This window comes from Anabrus simplex, chromosome 2 (assembly GCF_040414725.1).
Source record: "Anabrus simplex isolate iqAnaSimp1 chromosome 2, ASM4041472v1, whole genome shotgun sequence".
In the NCBI taxonomy this organism is placed as follows: Eukaryota; Metazoa; Arthropoda; class Insecta; order Orthoptera; family Tettigoniidae; genus Anabrus; species Anabrus simplex.
Genome location: NC_090266.1, coordinates 138,394,556 through 138,416,111, shown reverse-complemented (window position 1 = coordinate 138,416,111; position 21,556 = coordinate 138,394,556). Strand labels below are relative to the sequence as shown.

The window sequence follows — 21,556 nt, the reverse complement described above, 5'->3', positions numbered from 1 at the left end:
ACGTGGCCTTAATTAAGGTACAGCCCCAGCATTTGCCGTGTATGAAATTGGGAAATCACGGTAAACCATCTTCAGGGCTGCTGACACTGGGGTTCGAACCCACTATCTCCCGGATGTTAGCTCACACCTGCGCGCCTCTAACCGCACGGCCAACTCGCTCGGTAACCCTAAATGTATCACCAAAGAATTTTTACATGGGATCCGAAGACAGACGCTGCCAATGGTCTACAAAAGGAGCGTATTTTAGCAAATACACCTATCTTCATAGCTGTGCGCGTGTTGAGGTGTCGAAGCGCCCGAGTAGCGTTTCGTCCGAATTCCGGGAACAGGCAGCTTAAGGGTTCGGCTGTCGGCAGCCCTGAAGATGATTTTCCGTGGTTTCCCATTTTTACACGAGGCAAATACTGGGGCTGTACCTTAATTAAGGCCACGTCCGCTTCTTTCCCACTCTTAGCCCTTTCCTATCCCATCGTCGCCATAAGACCTATCGGTGTCGGTACGACCTAAAGCAGATCCTAAAAGTAAAATAAGTCTTTCTTTCTTTCTTTCTTTCTTTCTTTTCTTCTCTCTTTCTTAATCCGTTTACGGTCCAGGGTTGTTTTTTCCCTCGGACTCAGCGAGGGATCCCACCTCTACCGTCTCAAGGGCAGTGTCCTGGAGAGTGAGACTTTGGGTCGGGGATACAACTGCGGAGGATGACCAGTACCTCGCCTAGGTGGCCTCACCTCCTATGCTGAACAGAGGCTTGTGGGGGGGGGGGATGGGAAGATTCCAAGGGATAGGCAAGGAAGAGGGAAGGAGGCGGCCGTGGCCTTAAGTTAGGTACCATCGCGGCATTTGCCTGAAGGAGAAGTGGGAAACCACGGAAAACCACTTTGAGGGTGGTTGAGGAGGGAATCGAACCCCCCTCTACTCAATTGACCTCCGGAGGCTGTGTGGACCCCGTTCCAGCCCTCGTACCAATTTTCAAATTTCGTGGCAGACCGGGGATTCGGACTCGGGCCTCCAGGTGTGGCAACTTATCACACTAACCACTACACCACAGAGGTGGACCATGCAGTGTTTATCCGACATAATTTAAAAAAATCAGCCATAGATCGCCCTTGAGAGGTTTCTTTACCTTCTGGCAGAGTAACATGTAACGCCAGGATTACACTCAAGCAACCTAATTAGCATCAAATCAGAATGTCTGCGCATGATAGTTGAGACCGTATTACTACTGTTATTATTATTGTTATTATTATTATTTATTTATTTATTTATTTATTTATTTATTTATTTATTTATTTATTTATTTATTTATTTATTTATTTATTTATTTTCCTCAAATTGTAGGACCGAGCTCGGTAGCTGCAGTCGCTTAAGTGCGGCCAGTAACCAGTATTCGGGAGATAGTAGGTTCGAACCCCACTGTCGGCAGCCCTGAAAATGGTTTTCCGTGGTTTCCCATTTTCACACCAGGCAAATGCTGGTGCTGTACCTTAATTAAGGCCACGATCGCTTCCTTCCAACTCCTCGAGGAAGTAGAGTGTTACAGCAAAACATTTATTTTGAATTTGAAGAAGTTTAACGGTTTAATACGCCCTGCTTTTGTCCTGCATTTCAAAAATCACTTGATTACACCCATAACCATCTGCTAACCCTAAATAAAAGGTACAAATAAGTCCTATTTAGTCTCCTTGTCCCGACATTAACGCATCGTACTCAAGCGGTAAACATAATTAATTTAATGAGTTTCAGCATCCGAATCCTAGCACGCAGCTGTCGCCAGTTATTTAAAAGGCTGTCCTTGAGTAGGGAATTCCATATCCCTACTGATAAGAGTGATCGCAAATGGGACAATGTCTCACACATCAAAACTAGTTTATTTTTGTATTCTACCTGAGTGACCGCAAATGAGACTGACCGCAAATGGGACGACACCGTTGATACGGGGTTCAGCTTGGGAGCTGTCCGTAATGAAATGCAGAGGATCTAGTCAAGAAAGTCATTCAATACGACTAAGAAAGTCGTCAAATAATAATAATAATAATAATAATAATAATAATAATAATAATAATAATAATAATAATAATAATAATAATAATAATAATAATAATAATTTTACCGAAGATAGTATGTTCGAAGTCCACTTTTTGCCTGGTGTGAAGATGGGAAACCACGGAAAACCATATTCAGGGCTGCTGACAGTGGGATTCGTAGCCACTCTCTCACGGATGCAAGATCACAGTTGCGCGCCCCTAACCGCACGGCCAACACGCCCGGTGCCATAAGATCTATCTGTGTCGGTGCAAGAAGAGCAACTTGTAAGGAAAAGAGGATTTTTTTTTCTCTTTCTAAAACATTTCCCACGCCTTGTGTGGTCGTGAGTTCGAACTGTGTCGCACATGTGGATCTGGCTCTGTTTTACAGCCGCATCCCCTTCCTGACGCAAACCCTATGTGGAGGGATGTAATCGTTATTGCGTCTCTCTGTGTTTGTTTATGGTAGTTGGTAGTGCGGTGTGTTGTCTTCTGAATATGAATAGGAGACTGTTGGGACAGTCCGCCTCTGTGGTGTAGTGGTTAGCGTGATTAGCTGCCACCCCCGGAGGCCCGGGTTCGATTCCCGGCTCTGCCACGAAATTTGAAAAGTGGTACGAGGGCTGGAACGGGGTCCACTCAGCCTCGAGAGGTCAACTGAGTAGAGGTGGGTTCGATTCCCACCTCAGCCATCCTGGAAGTGGTTTTCCGTGGTTTCCCACTTCTCCTCCAGGCGAATGCCGGGATGGTACCTAACTTGAGGCCACGGCCGCTTCCTTCCCTCATCCTTGCCTATCCCTTCCAATCTTCCCATCCCTCCACAAGGCCCCTGTTCAGCATAGCAGGTGAGGCCGCCTGGGCGAGGTACTGGTCATACTCCCCAGTTGTATCCCCCGATCCAGAGTCTGAAGCTCCAGGACACTGCCCTTGAGGCGGTAGAGGTGGAATCCCTCGCTAAGTCCGAGGGTAAAACCGAACCTGGAGGGTAAACAGATGATGATGATGATGATGATGAGTGTTGGGACAAACACAAATAACCTGTCCCCGAACCAGAAGAATTAATCATACAAGATCAAAATCCCCCACCTTGCCGGGAATCTAACCCGGAACCCTCTGAACCCTCATTGCTGACCATTCAGCTAAGTAGTCGGACGTTATTACTTTAACGTACCTTAAATTGCTATAGAATTTGAAAGACTCGGATGTGCCATAATTTTGTTCCGAAGGATAGTTTTAACGTACTACGTAGAAGACAGCGATGCGGAGTTGTCGTATTTAAACACCCTTAAATGCCCCCGACCTCAAGCTGAACTGAACCCACTATTGTGGGAAAAGGACGACGACCGACCGATTGTGTCACTGAGGTTGGCGCATAATAGTTGCTGATAAAAGGAAGAACCCCTTTCCATGCGAAATTTCCAGTACCTTGAAATTTCTTAAAAATCAATAGAAGTTTTCAAAATGTCAAACACATAATATTATTATTATGTGTTCGGCCCCATGGCTAAATGGTTGGCGTGCTGACCTTTGGTCACAAGGGTCCCGGGTTCGATTCTCGGCAGGGTCGGGAATTTTAACCTTAATTGGTTAATTTCGCCGGCACGGGGGCTGGATGTATGTGTCGTCTTCATCATCATTTCATCCTCATTACGACGCGCAGGTCGCCAAAGGGAGTCAAATCAAAAGACCTGCATCTCGCAAGCCGAACTTGTCATCGGACACTCCCGGCACTAAAAGACATGCGCCATTTCATTTATTATTATTATTATTATTATTATTATTATTATTATTATTATTATGCCTTACGTCTCACCGACACAGATAAGTCTTATGGTGGCGATGGAGTAGGAAAGGGCTATCAGTGGGAAAGAAGCGACCGTAGCGTTAACTAAGGCACAGCTCCAGCATTTGCCTTATGTGAAAAATGGAAAACCAAGGGAAAAAAAACCTTCAGGGTTGCCAACAATGGGTTTCGAACCCACTACCTCCCGAATGCAAGCTGATAGCTAGGTGATCCAAACCGTGCGCCGCGCCACTTGCTCGGCAACATTTTTATTCTTCCTCTTGTTTCTTCGATTTTGGCCATCTAAGGACCACGGAGAGTAACCCTGTGCATTCACCTTAATCCTTCTTTTCTTGACTTCCAATAGCTCTTCATCCTTTCACTTTGCTGTTTCCTCCTCTCTTGTGTCCAGATGTTGTTACCTTTCCTCTTTTCTTTCTCCTGGAAACCCTTGAAATTTTGTATCAGTCTTCTGAATGTTGTTCTGTCTTGTATTATATCGTCTGTTATTCCAATCTCTGTCATATATTTTTTTACTTCTTGGATCCACTGGTTGCCATTCGTGCTCTTGCAAACATGGTTTAACACTCGTTTTGTCAATCTATTGTTATCTATCCTCATTATGTGACCAAAAAAATGTAATTATTGTAATTATCCTCTTTCTGACCGTGTCTAACAGCCTTTCATTTTCTTCATCCTGTATAGGTCTTTATTCCTCATATGTCTAAACTCCTTCATTTTCAATGGTCCCCGAATTTTCCTCAATATTTTCCTTTCTTTTTTCTCTTTCTCTTCTATTTCACCAGTTTCCATAGAGAACATGCATTCTGTGGCATACAGACTCTCTGGTTTGACTACTGTGGTGTAGTGTTTGATTTTAGTTTTCCTTGAGATATTCTTCTTATTGTAGGTATCTTTAGTGAATTGCTGCGCTAGTTCCAGTTTTCTTGCTCTTGATCTGTTTGCTTATTATTATTATTATTATTTTGGTTGAATGGTCAGGGTAGCGATCTTTAGTTCACATGGTCCTGGGTTCGACTCCCCGCTGGTCAGAGGATTTTAGCCTCGTCTTGTTATTTCCTCTAGTTAGGAGACAAGATCGTCATGTTTGTCTTCATTCATATCCTTTCACTTATACACAGCACTCTACAATACCTATCATCAAAACCCCCACAATACACTGACTGACAGAGCAAATGCAACACCAAGAAGGAGTGGTCAGAACTTTATGCCAATTGCAGGGTAGACTGACGTCACTGAGGTATGCTCATGATGTGAAATGCGCCGCTGTGCTGCGCACGTAGCGAACGATAAATGGGACACGGCGTTGGCGAATGGCCCACTTCGTACCGTGATTTCTCAGCCGACAGTCACTGTAGAACGTGTTGTCGTGTGCCACAGGACACGTGTATAGCTAAGAATGCCAGGCCGCCGTCAACGGAGGCATTTCCAGCAGATAGACGACTTTACGAGGGGTATGGTGATCGGGCTGAGAAGGGCAGCTTGGTCGCTTCGTCAAATCGCAGCCGATACCCAAAGGGAGGTGTCCACGGTGCAGCGCCTGTGGCGAAGATGCTTGGCGCAGGGACATGTGGCACGTGCGAGGGGTCCAGGCGCAGCCCGAGTGACGTCAGCACGCGAGGATCGGCGCACCCGCCGCCAAGCGGTGGCAGCCCCGCACGCCACGTCAACCGCCATTCTTCAGCATGTGCAAGACACCCTGGCTGTTCCAATATCGACCAGAACAATTTCCCGTCGATTGGTTGAAGGAGGCCTGCACTCCCGGCGTCCGCTCAGAAGACTACCATTGACTCCACAGCATAGACGTGCACGCCTGGCATGGTGCCGGGCTAGAGCGACTTGGATGAGGGAATGGCGGAACGTCGTGTTCTCCGATGAGTCACGCTTCTGTTCTGTCAGTGATAGTCACCGCAGACGAGTGTGGCGTCGGCGTGGAGAAAGGTCAAATCCGGCAGTAACTGTGGAGCGCCCTACCGCTAGACAACGCGGCATCATGGTTTGGGGCGCTATTGCGTGTGATTCCACGTCACCTCTAGTGCGTATTCAAGGCACGTTAAATGCCCACCGCTACGTGCAGCATGTGCTGCGGCCGGTGGCACTCCCGTACCTTCAGGGGCTGCCCAATGCTCTGTTTCAGCAGGATAATGCCCGCCCACACACTGCTTGCATCTCCCAACAGGCTCTACGGGGTGTACAGATGCTTCCGTGGCCAGCGTACTCTCCGGATCTCTCACCAATCGAACACGTGTGGGATCTCATTGGACGCCGTTTGCAAACTCTGCCCCAGCCTCGTACGGACGACCAACTGTGGCAAATGGTTGACAGAGAATGGAGAACCATCCCTCAGGACACCATCCGCACTCTTATTGACTCTGTACCTCGACGTGTTTCTGCGTGCATCGCCGCTCGCGGTGGTCCTACATCCTACTGAGTCGATGCCGTGCGCATTGTGTAACCTGCATATCGGTTTGAAATAAACATCAATTATTCGTCCCTGCCGTCTCTGTTTTCTCCCCAACTTTCATCCCTTTCGAACCACTCCTTCTTGGTGTTGCATTTGCTCTGTCAGTCAGTGTAAATCCAGTTGAATAATACATTACTCCACATAGCTATTTGCTTTACGTCGCACTGACACAGATAGGTCTTTTGGCGACGATGGGATAGGAAAGGCCTAGGAGTTGGAAGGAAGCAGCCGTGGCCTTAATTATGGTACAGCCCCGGCATTTGCCTGGTGTGAAAATGGGAAACCACGGAAAATCATCTTCAAGGCTGCCGACAGTGGGACTCGAACCCACTATCTCCCGATTACTGGATACTGGCCGCTCTTAAGCGACTGCAGCTATCGAGCTCGGTACTCCACATAGGATTAGCGTCAGGAAAGACATCGTCCGTAAAACTGGACCCATGTACCCATGGCTACACTGATGTGAAAGAAAAGGGCAGAGATAACAATGTAATTCATTTTATGTCCCACTAACTACTTTAACACTTTTCGAAGACGCCAGGGTGCCGGAGACTTGTCTCGCGAGATTTCTTTTACATGCCGATAAATCTACAGACACGAGACCGTCGTATTTGAGCACCTTCAAATACCACCGGATTGAGCCCCGATCGAAGGCTCAGAAAGCCAGCACTCTACCGTCTGTCTAAACCAATCAGCCCGATAGCAAGGAAGACAGATGAGGAATACTATTATTTTTACACAATTGGCTTTACGTTGCACTGACATAGAGAGGTCTTATGGGGACGATGGAACAGGAAAGGTCTAGGCTAGTGAAGGAAGCGGCTGTGGCCTTAATTAAGGTACAGCCCCCGTATTTGCATGGTGTGAAGATGGGGCTCTGTTTTTTTAAAATTATTATTATTATTATTATTATTATTATTATTATTATTATTATTATTATTATTATTATTATTATTATTATTATTATTATTATTATTCGTCCTGTTCAATTTTTATTGGGGTCAACTCTGGATATTGATTTGGCCCTGCTGTACGGCCGGGTGCCCTATCTGACGCCAGCGCCATACGAAGGGGTTTATCCAATAGCGTTCACTATTTCGTTCTTCTGTCGTGGTTGGTAGTGTGTGAGAATTTAATGAAGAGAAATGTGTCAAGACAAAAACGGGCACCCAGCCCCGATCCAGGGGTAATAAACCATACGCAGTTAAAATGCTCGGTCTGGCCGTAAATCGAACCTGGGGCCCTCTGGACCGAAGGCCAATCCGTCAATCAGCCAAGGAGCCGGTATAATAATAATAATAATAATAATAATAATAATAATAATAATAATAATAATAATAATAATAATAATAATAATATATTATTATCATCATCATCATTATCTGTTTACCCTCCAGGTTCGGCTTTTCCCTCGGACTCAGCGAGTGATCCCACCTTTACCGCCTCAAGGGCAGTGTCCTGGAGCTTCAGACTCTTGGTCGGGGGATACAACTGGGGAGAATGACCAGTACCTCGCCCAGGCGGCCTAACCTGCTATGCTGAACAGGGGCCTTGTGGAGGGATGGGAAGATTGGAAGGGATAGACAAGGAAGAGGGAAGGAAGCGGCCGTGGCCTTAAGTTAGGTACCATCCCGGCATTCGCCTGGAGGAGAAGTGGGAAACCACGGGAAACCACTTCGAGGATGGCTGAGGTGAGAATCGAACCCACCTCTACTCAGTTGACCTCCCGAGGCTGAGTGGACCCCGTTCCAGCCCTCGTACCACTTTTCAAATTTTCGTGTCAGAGCCGGGAATCGAACCCGGACCTCCGGGGGTGGCAGCTAATCACGCTAACCACTATACCACAGAGGCGGACTGTTATTATTATATTATTATTATTATTATTATTATTATTATTATTACTTCAGGCTTAATGTCATTTCAATGAAATTGAATATTTTAGCTTAATTTTTCGTATTTGAATAAGTCTCCAACACCGACAAAGCGTGCACAGTTAGGGTCCTTGAAAGAGGCCTGTAGTTACAGTCGTGCGGCCTACATCAGCGCTAGTGCTCTAATCTGAGCGGTTAGACACTATTATGCACAGAGTAGGAAGTGGCATGACAACATCAATTTGCCGAAAGAGAGACGGGACCACCGGCATCCTAAGGATGTTACACATAATCGATTAATATTATACTGGGTGATTCATGAGGAGTTACCGCCGTATGCAGAGCTGATTGCTGAAAAACATTTTGAGCAAAAAGTATAATATGAACCTGTGTCCTATTTTCGACCCTTTAACGAAGTGACAACAATTTGGAAGTTGTTTGTAAAACATATTTTCCTAAATAAATCCTTTATATAAATGACTGTCCGCCTCTGTGGTGTAGTGGTTAGCGTGATTAGCTGCCACCCCCGGAGGCCCGGGTTCGATTCCCGGCTCTGCCACGAAATTTGAAAAGTGGTACGAGGGCTGGAACGGGGTCCACTCAGCCTCGGGAGGTCAACTGAGTAGAGGTGGGTTCGATTCCCACCTCAGCCATCCTGGAAGTGGTTTTCCGTGGTTTCCCACTTCTCCTCCAGGCGAATGCCGGGATGGTACCTAACTTAAGGCCACGGCCGCTTCCTTCCCTCTTCCTTGCCTATCCCTTCCAATCTTCCCATCCCTCCACAAGGCCCCTGTTCAGCATAGCAGGTGAGGCCGCCTGGGCGAGGTACTGGTCATACTCCCCAGTTGTATCCCCCGACCAAGAGTCTGAAGCTCCAGGACACTGCCCTTGAGGCGGTAGAGGTGGGATCCCTCGCTAAGTCCGAGGGAAAAACCGAACCTGGAGGGTAAACAGATGATGATGATGATGATATAAATGACTCGTGTTCTGAAGCTCAAAATGTCTTTTGAATTCCATAAGAAGCTTGTACAGTCGCTTGAAAAGAGAATGGGCTCACAGTATTTTGTAAGACCTCCTTAGGAACAATTGAACCTACAGATATAATGTTTGCTGTTGTATCCACAGAGATTGTACGTCGCACTCCTTGGCTGAACTGTCAGCGCTGAGGCCTTCGATTCAGAGGATCCCGGGTTCGATTCCTGGCGGGGTCAAGAATTTTAATCGCTTGTAATTAATTCTTCTGGCCCGGGACTGGGTGTTTGTGTTTGTCCAAACACTCTCCTCTTCATACAAAAACAACACGCCACGCTACCAAACACGTAATAGTAATTACATCCCTCCATATGTGGTTGGCGACAGCAAGGGCATCCGACTGTGAAACAGTGTCAAATCCACATGTGCGACATAGTTCGCACCCGTGCCCCCACAGCTGTGGGAAAAGCGGTAGTAGAAGAAGAAGAAGAAGAAGATCTACAGGGTTTGTATCTACATATGATGCGAAATATATCTTGATCCCAACCACATAGCGCAACAGTCCCGAAGGGCCATGGACTACCAAACAACCGCTACTCAGCTCGAAAGACTGCATACTGCAAGGTGGGTGTCGTGTAACCTCTTGGCTTCTAGACTGGACCCGCTATCTCACCGTCAGATCTCTTCAGTTGTAATCACTTAGACTGAGTGGACCTCGAACTAGCGCTTATATCCAGGTAAAAATCCCTGACCTTGCCGGGATTCGAACCCGGAGCCTCTGGATAAGGGGTAGGTACGCTGCCCTATACCGCGGGGCCGACGAATTATATGTTGATTATAATAATAACAATGTCCGATAAAATAATAAATGCTACGATCCTACAATACCATGCACTCTCTCCCTTTTTTTAGCAACTATGATTCTGTAGTTAAATTTTATTTTAAGTCCGCCTCTGTGGTGTAGTGGTTAGCGTGATTAGCTGCCACCCCCGGAGGCCTGGGTTCGATTCCCGGCTCTGCCACGAAAATTTGTAAAGTGGTATGAGGGCTGGAACGGGGTCCATTCAGCCTCGGGAGGTCAACTGAGTAGAGGTGGGTTCGATTCCCACCTCAGCCATCCTGGAAGTGGTTCTCCGTGGTTTCCCCACTTCTCCTCCAGGCGAATGCCGGGATGGTACATACCATAAGGCCACGGCCGCTTCCTTCCCTCTTCCTTGCCTATCCCTTCCAATCTTCCCATCCCTCCACAACGCCCCTGTTCAGTATAGCAGATGAGGCCGCCTGGGCGAGGTACTGGTCATTCTCCCCAGTTGTATCCCCGACCAAGTGTCTGCAGCTCCAGGACACTGCCCTTGAGGCGGTAGAGGTGGGATCCCTCGCTGTGTCCGAGTGAAAAGCCGACCCTGGAGGGTAAACAGATGATGATGATGATGATGATGATGAAATTTTATTTTAAATCTGGCTAAGCAAGTAAGCAAATGAGCTTCAGAGCACGAGCCAGTTAAATAAAGGCTTATTCATTGTGAAGAGATAATTTTACTTTATTTTTCAAAAGGAACTAAAGATAGATAAGGACATGGGTTCATAAGATATTGTTGCCCACAATGTCTTCAGCATATCAACCCCGTAAGCAGCAACAACTCTCCATGGATCACCCTTAATGTTCAACGTCCCTTCAACTACTGCTCCAATTTTAAGGCGTAGCGGAGTGCTACTGGGAAGGTGTTCTTTAACTTTCTTCTTCTTCCTCTTTCGCTTCTTACAAGTTACTTTACATCGCACCGGCACAGATAGGTCTTTTTGCGACGATGGGAGAGGAAGGGGCTAGGAGCGGGAAGGAAGCGACCGTGGCCTTTTTTGAGTTACAGCCCCAGCACTATCCTGGGGTGGAAATGGGAAAAACCGGGCGAGTTGGCCGTGCGCTTAGGGGCGCGCGGCTGTGAGCTTGCATGCGGAAGATAGTGGGTTCGAATCCCACTGTCGGCAGCCCTGAAGATGGTTTTCCATAGTTTCCCATTTTCACACCAGACAAATGCTGGGGCTGCATCTTAATTAAGGCCACGGCCGCTTCCTTCCAACTCCTAGGCCTTTCCTATCCCATCGTCGCCATAAGACCTATCTGTGTCGGTACGACGTAAAGACACTAGTAAGAAAATGGGAAATAACGGAAAAACCAACTTCAGAGCTGCCGACATTGGGGTCCAAACCCACTATCTACCGAATGGAAGCTGACAGCTGCGCGCTCGTAACTGCACGACCAACTCGCTTGGTGCTCTTTAATCAACCAGTGCTCAAATACTACGGCCTACTATCGGTAGATTTACCACCGCGTAAAGAAGAACTAAAAATAAAAATTCCGGCATTTCGTCGTTTCCTAAAACCATAAAAGTACTTAGTGAACCTAGAACCAATAACATTATTATTACAGGCATTTGTACCCGTTTTTCGCACGGGAGTTTGCACTGGATTGCACGTTACCTTCAGGAATTTATGCGAAGTAACATGGCTCTATTCACACGTTCAATGCGACATGTTTAAATTATATTTTCGTACGAAAGCGCGAGACAGTAACGTGAAATATGATTAAGCTAAACAAAGTCGAGGGAGAATGAGGACGACTTCCGAATTTATTATACGGTACAGTTCCTGGTGCACAGTTGTTCGAAATTCTCCATGGTTTTTGGGTTATATTGTATCCAATGGCGCTTTGACATTGATAATATCTCCCTTAATATCTGTCCTATCGGAAAGAGTAAAATGGATCTTTAGTTTGTACCGTTACCCACCTTGAAGTGACATGCACGACATACCCCACGCGACTTGGACTGAAAATCCAATTTCTCGTGATCATCTGCGTTATTATCCGTCTTGCGATAAATACGTACATGGCATAAAGGAACGGAAATGACATATTCTTAAACATTTGTTGTACACAGTCTTATGATAGACCTAATGTTAACGAAAATATTTGAGAATAATCATCCTATAAATACCAACTCCATGTGATTACCATGACATCATATGCATCTGATAACACAATGCTGACTGAGTAGAATCTAAATACGTAGTTTGGTTGAAATAAGTCCAGCAGTTTTCCACTTTTAGGAATATACAAACAGATAGATAACCAGACAGACACACTGACACCAAAAGGCAAAGTTCTACCTCATGTTACATCGGTGTTCAGATACATTAGGTGGGGGTAATTTGGAGCCGAGAGAAAAATGATGCATCCTCTAATTTCCTTCTGTTGTGGATCCTTCAAATAACTGTACGTCTGCGAAGGTGTCCGTCACTGGCTGCAGAGCACTGAACAGTAAACGAAATTATGTATGTAACAAAAACTATTCATAATGAATGGGCGTTCCACATATAGTCCACAGATTTTACATAATATCAATAGTGTAAGAGAAATTTGAAAACAACTCTTCTCGTCTTCCTATAAACTCCCAGTCTGTTCATAAATGTTTAATTGATATGCACATCGAAGCCTGCTCTTGGATGAGTAGACTCTAAATATGAAGTTTGGTCGAGATAGAATCAGTAGTGTAAGAGAAAACTGAAAAAAAACTCTTCTGGTCTTCCTATAAACCCCAGCCTTTTCAGTGATTTTTAAATGATATGTATATTGAAACCCGCTCCTGGATGAGTAGACTCTAAATATGAAGTTTCGTCGAGATATATTCAATAGTGTAAGAGAAAATTGAAAAACTCTTCTGGTCTTCCTGTGAACCCCAAGTCTACTGAGTGATTTTTAAATGATATGCATATCGAAACATGCTTCTGGATGAGCAGACTCCAAATATGAAGTTTGGTCGAGATCTATTCAGCAGTTTACCCGTGATGGTGGAACAAACAGACAAAAAGATAACAAACAGACACGAAAGCTAAAATCTAATGGTACGATTTTGAATTGACTTGAAACGGATAAATATATAGAAATTTGGCGAAATAAATGGCATTACAGACAACTGACCCCCTAGAATTGTTTTATAAGACTAGCATTTACACCCGTTCTTCGCACGGGAATTTGCAGTGGATTACACGTTTCCTTCAGGAATTTTTGCGAAGTAACATGACTCTATTGACACGTTTAATACGAAATGTTAAAATTATATTTTCCAACGACAGCCCGGGGCAGTAACGAAAATATGATGAAGCTGAACCAATTCGGGAGAGAATGAGGACGATTTCCGTATTTATTGCACGGTAGAGTTGCTGGTCCGAAGTTGTGCGAAATTCTCCGCGGTTCTCAGGTTGCATATTGTATCTCCGACTACTTGCGTGGCGGTCTGGCGTTGATGATATCCCCCCCCCCCTTAATATCTGCCCTACCGAAAAGAATAAAATGCCTCTTTAGTTTTTCCCGTTACCCACCTTGTAGTAACAGGCACTATATGCTCCACGGGCCTTGGACTAAAAATCTAATTTTTCCTAACCATCTGCGTTATTATCCGTCGTACGATAAATACGTAAATGGCACATAGGAACGACAATAACATATTCATAAACGTTTGTTATATACAATCTTTTCATAGACCTAATGTCAACGAAAATACTTGAAAATAATCTTCCTATAAATCCCAACTCCATGTGATTACCATGACATCATATGCACCTGATAACACAATTCTGAGTGAATAGATTCCAAATAAATAGTTTGGTTGAAATAAGTCCAGCAGTTTTCCACTTTTAGGATATATAAACAGATAGACAGACACCAAAGAAAAAGTTCGACCTCATGTTTCCTCGGTGTTCAGATACATTAGGTGGAGTTAATTTTCAAGCCGAGAGAAATATTATGCATCCTCCGACTTTCTCCTTCAAATAACTGTAGGTGTGCGAGGGTGTCCGTCACTGGCTGCAGAGCGTGAAGCCCGTAGTAAATAGTATTTTTCTCCGTCATTTGAAGAGTAAGCGAAATTATGGACATTACAAAAATTACTTAAAATGAAGGGGCGTTTCACATATAGTCTACAGATTTTACCTATAAGCAGTAGCGTAAGAGGAAAATGAAAAGAAGCCTCATCTTGTCTTCCTATAAACCACCAGTCTATTGAGTAATTTTTAAATGATATGCATATAAAAGCATTCTCCTGGACGGTTAGACTCGAAATATGAAGTTTGGTCGAGATATAATCAATAGTGAAAAAAAAATTGAAAAAACTTAATTTATTCCTACAAACCCCCAGTCCTCTCTCTGATTGCAAATGATATGCATATCGAAACCTGCTCCTGGATAAGAAGACTCTCAACATGAAGTCTGGTCGAGATATAATCAATAGTGTACGTAAGTAAAAATTTTAAAAATATCTACTGATCTTCCTATAAACCCCCAGTGTGTACAGTGATTTTTAAATAATATGCATATCGAAACCTGCTCTTGGATAAGTAGACTCTAAATATTAAGTTTGTTCGAAATATAATCAATAATTTAAGAGAAAATTGGAAAAATGTCGTCTAGTCTTCCTGTAAACCCCAGTCTGTTCGGTGATTTTTAAAAGATATGCATACCACATCCTTCTCCTGAACGAGTAGATTCTAAATATGAAGTTTGGTAGCGATATAATCAATAGTATTAAAAAATTGAAAAAAATATCTTCTGGTCTTCCTTTAAACCCCCAGTCTGTTCAGTTTTTAAAAATAATATGCATATCGAAACCTTCTCTTGGATAAGTAGACTCTAAATATTAAGTTTCTTCGAAATATAATCAATAATTTAAGAGAAAATTGGAAAAATGTCGTCTAGTCTTCCTGTAAACCCTCAGTCTGTTCGGTGATTTTTAAGTGATATGCATATCAAATCGTGGTTCTGAACGAATAGACTTTAAATGCGAAGGTTGGTCGAGATATAATCAATAGTATAAAAGAATATTAAAAAACTCTTCTGGTCTTCCTATAAACCCCAAGTCTTTTAAGTGATTTGTAAACGATATGCATGTCGCAACATGCTTCTGAATGAGTAGACTCTAAATTTGAAGGTTGGTCGACATATAATCAATAGCGTAAGAGAAAACTGAAAAAATAGCTTTGAGTCTTTCTATAAACCCCCGGTCTATTCAGTGATTTTTAAATTATTTGCATGTCGAAGCCTGCTCCTGGATGAGTAAACTCTAAATATGAAGTTTGGTTGAGATCTATTCAGCCGTTTGATGGCGGAACAAACAGACAAACAGACACGAAAGCTAAAAGCTACTGATATGATCACGGATTGACCTAAAGCGGATAAATATATTAACATTTGGTGAAATAAATAAAATTACAGACAGCCGACCCCTAGAATTTTGTTTATAATATTAGGCTAATACAATAAAGATATTTATTTTTACATTATAAAAGGCCAGTGCCTCAACCGCCTGAGCCACTCAGCTCGGCATTATTATTATTATTATTATTATTATTATTATTATTATTATTATTATTATTATTATTATTATTATTATCATTTTCCGAGATTTCTCATATTCCTACTAGGTATATGCCAGCCCGGGCTGTACTTTAATTAGGACCTTGGTTGTTAGTATTCTGGCCTTTTTACAATCATCGCTTGCGGAAAATTTAAGTGTTTTAGAGAAAATGAAAAATGAAACTTGCCAATTTTCTCTGTGGCAAAGCAGTTAAAACCGGCCCAAAATGCCGACAAAGATTTGACTTGTGTATTCATTCATATCAACCCAACTGCGTAGTGTAATTGGTTTGACGTTCGCATCGTATGCTCAAAATCTTCTTTCCTGACATTTCTCCCAATTACCTGAGTCAGCATTAAGCGCTGATTAAGCCTAGTTTTACGGCCGGATGCCCTTTTATGATCGCAAGTAGCCGGATTCAATCCTGCCTCATTCTAGTGATTTTTGAAGTGTTCAAATACGCCAGCCCTATGTCGATAGATCGACCGGCACGTAAATATCTCCTGCGGGACAACATTCCTTCCCCTCGGCGTCTCGTCAGTGGGACGTAAATCCGGAATTATCCGGATTTATTATTATTATTATTATTATTATCATTATTATTAAGCAATAATAAATCTACCGACACGAGGCTGACGTATTTGAGCATCTTCAAATACCACCTGACTGAGCCAGTATCGGAGCTGCCAAGTTAGGATCAGAAGTCTAGCTCCTCAACCGCCTGAGAATTTTTTTTTTTTTGCTAGTTGTTTTACGTTGCACCAACACAGATAGGTCTTACGGCGACGATGGGACAGAAAAGGGCTAGGAGTGGGAAGGAAGCGGCCGTGGCCTTAATTAAGGTACAGCCCCAGCATTTGCCTGGTGTGAAAATGGGAAACCACGGAAAACCATTTTCAGGGCTGCTGACAGTGGGGTTCGAACCTACTATCTCCCGAATACTGGATACTGACCGCACTTAAGCGAATGCAGCTATCGAGCTCGGTCTGAGATTATTATTATTATTATTATTATTATTATTATTATTATTATTATTATTATTATTATTATTATTATTATTATTTCTTCACGTCCACTTCTGTGGTGTAGTGTTTAGCGTGATTAGCTGCAACCCTCGGAGGCCCGAATTCGATTCCCGGCTCTGCCACGAAATTTAAAAAGTGGTACGAGGGCTGGAACGGGGTCCACTCAGCCTCCAGAAGTCAATTGAGTAGAGGGGGGTTCAATTCCCTCCTCAGCCATTCTCGAAGTGGTTTTTCGTGTTTTCCCACTTCTCCTCCAGGCAAATATCTGGATGGTACCTAACTTAGGCCACGGCCGCTTCCTTCTCTCTTCCTTTCCTGTCCCTTCCAATCTTCCCATCCTCACCACAAGGCTTCTGTTCAGCATTGCAGGTGACGCCGCCTGGGCGAGGTACTGTTCCTCCTCCCCAGTTGTATCCCCAACCCAAAGTCTCACGCTCCAAAACACTGCCCTTGAGGGGGTAGAGGAGGGATCCCTCGCTGAGTGCGAGGGAAAAACCAGTCCTGGAGGGTAAATAGATTAAGAAAGATAGAATGATTATTTCTTTTTGAGTTTAAACTCGGTCTCAATACAACGGAGGAAGCCAAGAACATCAACACAACCGAGCAAATTGGACAAACGATTTACGTCACGTAGCTGGGTTCGAGCCCCACTGACGGTAGCCGTCAAGATGTACTTTTTTTGTCGTTCCTAATTTCCATCAGGCAAATGCTAGGGCTGTACCATACGTAAGATCACCGTCGCTTACTTCCCAGTCCTAGCCGCTTCCTATCCCATCGTCGCCGTAAGACCTATAGTATCTGTGTTGTTGCAACGTAAAACAAATAGCAATGATAATGACGTCAACGCAGCAATGCGAGCTAACACAGTAAGCAAACGAACCATACAGCGATAGTTCTAACAAACCCGATATGACCGTAAATACTAGTAGAGTCTCTGACACAAGCGAACTGTACGACATGACTGTGAAACTGGACGTACACTGTTCTCAGTTACCCGTCACTTGCAAGCACTAGAAATATTCAAGAATTCTGATAGGTGGATTCTCCATATGCTCACTGAAAAAGACATGATGTGACGTTGGGAAGTTTGCTGTTCTCAGCTCTTCTGGAACTGAAACTTTTAATTTTTAAATGTACAGTATTTAATGGCGTGTGGCCTCCTTGCGAGTTGATAGGCGAACTTTGCGTCTGTGAGAATTGGGCCGTATCATAAATTCTAATGCTGAAAACGGCACACAAACCCAGTTGGTGCTGGTGTTTAGATAACATTATGTGTATTAAGCATTTAATTTTATGCATCTTGTATTAACACTACTGTGTATCTGTCACTAGCATTTAGTTTTTGTTGAATTACCATGTCTTACTTTTATTTTTATGTTTAAATTTTTCTACAATCCAGCATTATTATTGGAAGCGGTTAAGAGTAAGAGAGGACCATGAGCCCTAACTTCGCCAGACATGTATGTCAAGAATAAATAAATAAATAAATAAATAAATAAATAAATAAATAAATAAATAAATAAATAAATAAATAAATAAATAAATGTCGTTCAATAAACAAGATTTTACTTTTATTCAGAGGCAGGTAGCTAATATAAAACGTAATTAAACCTAGATGAATAAATATGCTTTTAAAGACTTGTAGAAATGAATACATAAATAAAATCACGAAATTAACTTTCATCTTGAATGTATTTTAATGATTCAGAATTATATGATATTGATCATAGTTTGAAAAATTCGAAAAACTATCACTGCAAAAATGGGAAATTTATTTGGATCTGTGCAAAAGGTTATTAAATTATTATACTTAAATCCGTATAAAATAATTGCGGCACATACTCTTCAAACACGTGACCCTGTACATAGGAGCAGATTTTCTGAACGGAGTCTGGAAAATGTATTCAATGGACAATAGATCCACGTTTAATATTGTTCTCGGGCGAGGCCTTGTTACACCTCCATGGTTAGACAATGTGTGTACCGACAGTGACGGTGATTTTGTATTCCACACAGCAGAGTTACTGGTAGAGATTTGTGCCCCACCCCGTCCCCCGATTTATCCGCCTGCGATTATTGTCTCTGGGGTAAATCAAAGAATTCCCTGTACATCATACAAGAATCGTGAACTACGAGTGGCGAATAATTTCCTGTGTAGAGAACGAAGACGGAGAGTTTCATCACCTCCCTTCATAATATGGTAAGTAATGAACTCCTTAAAATGGTTTCCGATTCGGTTGTATGGTATACCCTCCCGCTACTGACTTCGACCCGCACGCGGCACACGAGTGCGCACTCGCCTATAATAAAATATACCACGCGCGTAGTAGGGCGTATCTGATCAGTGATCACACTGTACACACGCTAACCGGCCATATGAGTGTCTCTATGATAACATTCTATGATTTAAGACATGATATTTACCTAATGTCACTGAATGTTTGAAATTAAAGCAAAGTTGCATTTATTCGGTAATAACATAACACGAATAAGGTTGGTTCCTTGGTCAAAGATCAGTGTAGTAGCCTTCAGTTCAGAGGGTCCAGGTTCGATTCTAGACCGGTCGGGGAATTCTGACGGCGTAGAATTAATTATTTCTTCTCGAAGATTGTGTTTTTGTGTTCATCTTAATACACACACATCCATCTACAAACAACACACTACATTACACTACCAACATTCGTCGCCATAAGACCTATCTCTGTCGGTGTGACGTAAAGTAACTTGTAAACAAAGACCACTACCAACCATCACAAAAACACGCAATTGTGAATAAATCCCATTACATAGGGTTGGCGTCAAAATGAGCATCCGGCCGTAAATATAGACCGAATTCATATCAAGTGCCTACCCCGAGAAATTAGCAAAACTCCCAGAAAGAGGAAGAACATAACAAGAATAAACAAGAAAAGACTGAAGTTCGGCCTACGTAATAAAAGGGCAATGTTTAACAATACATGTTAGGATAAAAATGTCCGTTAAAAGCCGTCGAATATCTGCGTTTCCTTCACCTGTCATTTACAATATTATGAAAAGTTTTAAATCACGTAGAGTTGCCATAGTGTATCTACGTGCACATTGGAGTTTAATGCCTACTGTAGCTACCAAAAGATGAAGGGGTCACTGTATACGCATGCACAGAAATGATGTCTCGATATAAACAAAGCATGGCGTACGCCCACCTCTTCACTTAACACATTGCTGCAGATAGACAGACCGCTACAAGACTTTGCTGTAATTCAGGGTTTCCCATACTTCTTTTTCTGAGGTCCCCATAGCATGTCGCAATCATGTCCAAGGACACCCTAGCCGCAGAACATAATACTGAATTCAGTCAAAATAAATCAGAATTTGGTAATGTTACCATGTTTGATTGTATTCGTATAATTTAGGACTAATATTTGCTTTCCTTTAAACTTCATCTGCAAAAAAAAAAAAAAAAAAAAAAAAATTATATATGCAAATAAATTATTAAGCAATGCGACACTTAGCTAATAATTACAACATGCTGGATATGGACTTGAGAAAATTCTCTTGGTACAGTTGCTGGGTCAATAGAACGGATGGTGCTGTTTTCCAAATACCAAGTGTTTTACAAGCGTAGTCACCCGAACCGAAGTTCAGCCTCAACATTAGCTCCGTTTCTGTACTTCGTTTTCACTTGTGTGAGACCAGAAAGGGTACATACAGTATATTGTCACGAAAAGCATTAAGCGCAATATTTCCTTTCTAGTAATCGTAGGGTATAGGGGATTTCATCGACCCGAAAGTCGATCAGAGACGTGGAGCTTTAATACAAGGTATTCACAAGATACTTCCCGTTTGTACAATTTGTCGGTCAAGAATTACATATACTATATGTAAGTTATACAACAGTGAAGATATTTGCTTTTAAAGATAGAACAATGTTTTATGAATAGTATTTGTATAATAGAATTTCGCTCTTTAAGTACTTACAACTTACATTATTATTGCGGACCGCTTGGATTATCGTCGCGGCCCTCCAGGGGTCTGCGGACCACAGTTTACGAATTGATGTTGTAATTGAAATGGGCACAGCAGCGGTTGCATAGCAATAACCACATTGTGCCTTCAGCACTACATGTTCACTCCCTACCCCTCCTTTTCGGTACATGAGTGGCCTTCAACACTATCTCTTCACTCCCTCCCCTCCTTTTCAGTATTGAAGTTGGGCAGTGTTTTTTTAATGCCAGGACACCATTTCTGTGCATGCGTGTACATCAACAGTTTTGGTCGCATGCATTGGCCCTGGTTAGCGATTCTTTCAAATAGGATGATCCACGACTGGCAAATGAGATGTGTTTGAAAACATTCCGTTTTCTCGAAAACTATTTGCCGAAATTTTAAAATAATTACACTCCTGCATTTGCAATGTTCATGATTCTAACGCAAGGTATAGAAAACAGTGTAACTGCATTATAAGAAGTTAGTACGGTACCATTATTTTGGCACATATTCGCACTGTGGAAAATTACTAAACGTTATGGTAACATTACTACCGAGCTCGATAGCTGCAGTCGCTTAAGTGCGGCCAGTATCCAGTAATCGGGAGATAGTGGGTTCGAGTCCCACTGTCGGCAGCCTTGAAGATGGTTTTCCGTGGTTTCCCATTTTCACACCAGGCAAATGCCGGGGCTGTACCTTAATTGAGGCCACGGCCGCTTCCTTCCAATTCCTAGGCCTTTCCTATCCCATCGTCGCCGTAAGACCTATGTGTCGGTGCGACGTAAAGAAAAAAAAAAAGGTAACATTACTAAAAGTGAAACAGCTTTTCGATATCTTGAAAGGTTTAGGAGTTATTTCAAGTGAACATTTTAACTACCTCTGCATAACCTATACTTGTATAATAATAATAATAATAATAATAATAATAATAATAATAATAATAATAATAATAATAATACCGAGCAAGTGTCTGTGTGGTTTGGGTCACATAGATATCTGCTTGCATTCGGAAGATAGTGGGTTCAA

At 42.9% G+C, this 21,556-nt stretch overlaps 1 protein-coding gene across 3 annotated transcripts in view; it reads left to right on the top strand.

Annotated features, from left to right (window-relative positions):
- Positions 1-21,556, top strand: part of LOC136862706 (b(0,+)-type amino acid transporter 1) — a 453,749-nt gene that overhangs the window by 179,255 nt on the left and 252,938 nt on the right. The window lies entirely within an intron of this gene.